This window comes from Ramularia collo-cygni (assembly GCF_900074925.1).
Source record: "Ramularia collo-cygni strain URUG2 genome assembly, contig: RCC_scaffold09, whole genome shotgun sequence".
Classification (NCBI taxonomy): Eukaryota; Fungi; Ascomycota; class Dothideomycetes; order Mycosphaerellales; family Mycosphaerellaceae; genus Ramularia; species Ramularia collo-cygni.
The window spans coordinates 1,317,234-1,320,368 of NW_019716263.1; positions in this window are offsets into that span (position 1 = coordinate 1,317,234).

Consider the following 3,135-nt stretch of genomic DNA (forward strand, 5'->3'; position numbering starts at 1 on the left):
TTTAACTACCCTAGTTTACTCTAGTATTATAGGATAGAACTCCTATTATCTAGACTAGAATCTAGAATAGTATTCTATTTATTTTAGAAGTTTTAGAGTCCCTYTAGRAGAGRGCTCTTATTTTATTAGTAAAAGAAGAAAAGGAAGAAAGTAAGGAAATAGGATTTACTRTAAGAGAGTTACTAAATTAGTARGAGCTTTAGYATAGAAGATTTAGCTATTTTARYAAGAATCTTCTTAAGAATRTCTATAAAGTAATARACTTAAAGGATCTAATCTAACTCCTARAAGACTATAAGGAAAAGTRYAGAGTCTATRCTCTTATAAAGATAAAGAAATATAAAGGAAAAGTTACTAAGAGAARACCTTAGGTACTTAAGCTTATATYCCTARAYATCTATAGCCCTCTCCTAAAGTCYAGATTAGGATATTAATACTAGCTAGAARTTATTAATAACTTCTTAAGRAAGAAATAGRGATACCTACTTATTAGTAGAGAGGATACCCTAGCTACTCTAAAAATCTAGAAGCTAAAAGCTAAAAGAAAAACATCTTTAAAATTAAAGATAATAAGATTAGATAATGCATCTAAACTTACTAGTCTACTAAAATAGTAGGAGAAGGATTTAGGAATCTACTTTAATATAACAGATATATATAACTCTATTTAGAATAGAGTTGTAGAAAGATCTATCTAAATATTAGAAGATRTAGTAAGGGCAATAATTAAAGAATTAGGAATGCTAATTAAATTTTAGCCTAAAGCCCTAGTAGCCTAGTTTAAAATAAGGAATAGGCTGCTAAATAGTCCTAAAGTTAAGGGCTTTAAGCTATTACCTAAAGAAGCATTTATAGGAATAAAGCCGACTATATATTATCTAAGAGTTTAGGGGTGCTAAGCTATTATATATATAGACCTAAAATCCTAACCTAGATAGGTAAGGAGTAATAAACTTATAAATAGAGGAAAGGATATAGTATTTATAGGATATATTAAAGGAACATTAAAATCCTAGCTTTTCTAGGATCTAGATATAAGAGCTATAAAACAGCACTTAAATGTAGTATTCTTTAAGGAAAAGAGGGGGGGTAATTTAAATTTAAAGTTTTAATTTAAGCATCTTTCCTTAAATGCACTATAGAGAAAACCACTTAGAAGGCTAGCTAATATACTAAGACCTAAACCTATTCTAATCTAGGAACCTATAACTAAAAAGTTAGCCCCTATAGCATTTATTTAGATTCCTCCTCCCCTAGCAAATRTAGGGGAATTCTAGAAAATTAAGGACTAAGTTAATTCTCYACCTTAGGTARAGTAAAGAAAGAGAAAAGCTATAAGTAATATAGAAGGATTTAAAGCTAAATCTAAAGGACTAAAAGTCCTTTAGGAGATAAGCTAAGAGAGGCTAAAGGATTAGAATCCTAATAGAGAAGTAATAGAGATTATATAGGCCCTATTAGCTATAATCTCTAAACTAGGCTAGGACCTAGAAATATAAGATATCTTCTATAAACTTGCTTTCTCTATAATAGCTACCTAAACTATATACTAGCAGAATATCCTAGTTCTAGCTACTTATAAGGAAGTAGTAGGAGATAAAGAATAGGGAGTAATATAGATAGAAGCAATCTAAAAGGAACTAGATTTACTTATAAGCAACTAGACTTAGGAACTAACTATTACTCTAAAAGGATTAAACCTTATAACCTTAAAATAGGTCTTTACTATAAAAAGATTAGCAAGTAGTACCCTTAATAAGTTAAAAGCAAGACTTATAGTAAGGGGTTTTTTATARAAATATAGGATTAACTTTAAGRAGACTTTTATACTAACTATTAGATATAAAACCTTAAGAACATTTATAGCTATAGTCTATAAGGAAGACTAGGAACTCTATCTTATAGATGTTAATAGTGCTTTTATAAATAGTTACCTCTAAGAAGACATTTTTATAGCCCTACCTAAAGGAGTAGATCTTCCCCCTAGCTAAGTCCTAAAAATCCTAAGAAGCYTATATARATTAAAGYAAGCTRCTAGAGACTAGAATTAGCTTTATRTTTTAAAGCTTAAAGATTTAGGATTTRTTYAGTTAGAGGTTAACYTATATCTAATATTCYATTATAGAAAGAATCTTATAGTTATAAYATATATTAATAATATTCTAATTGCTGCCCTATTAATAAACTCTATAAACTAGTTTAAGAAGGAATTTAGAAAGATCTTTAAGATTAAGGATCTTARAGAACTATCTAGAATCCTAGGAATAAAYATTATAAGAAAYAGGAAGCTTAGAACCCTAAAACTAGATYAAAGCTATTAYATTTAGGAAAGTCTTTAGAAACTAGGCATTAAGTTAAAATCCTTAAAGCTAACTCTCTTACTAATAGAYAATTATAAGGRACTTATTAAGTTAGGCCTAAATAATAAGAGATGTAGCAAGGAGGAATACTAAATAACAATTAGAAYATAGATATAGCTAATAATTATAATAAGACTAGACATTGCCTTTGCAATTAGAAAGCTAAGTGCATTTTTAAGTAATCTATCTAAAGCCCACCTAAAAGCTTTAAAGAAAGTCTTAAGGTACYTAAGATTATTTCCTAACCTTAGATTAACCTTTATAAGATCTAGATCTAGATRCTTAATTAGGTACTTAGACTTAGACTTTATAATAGAYAAGTTAGATAGGATCTCTATCCTAGGAAATRTGTTTAARTTATATAATRCCCTAATTTTATAGATAAGYAAGAAGYAGAAATCTATAGCAACTTCTATAATAGAAGCTAAGTTTATAGTAATAAATGYATATGCAAAATAATTATAGTTCCTTTTAGYATTACTTAGAGAAATAGGTTAAACTAAGCTTATTAGATTATCTRCTTTTTAACTAAYAATTAAAGYAGGAAAGGATATAGCTAAAYAGCTTARGCTAGTTTAACTCTTTAGGGACAACTAAGCCTACCTTACCCTTATAAAGGATGYATATATTTATAAAAGGTTAAAGTATATTAATATTGCATATAACTTTATAAGAAGACTTTAGTAGTAAAAGAAGATCTATATAGAATACCTTCTAATAAAAGAAATAGTTGCAGATAGCCTAACTAAACCTCTTACTAGTCTAAACTTCTAGA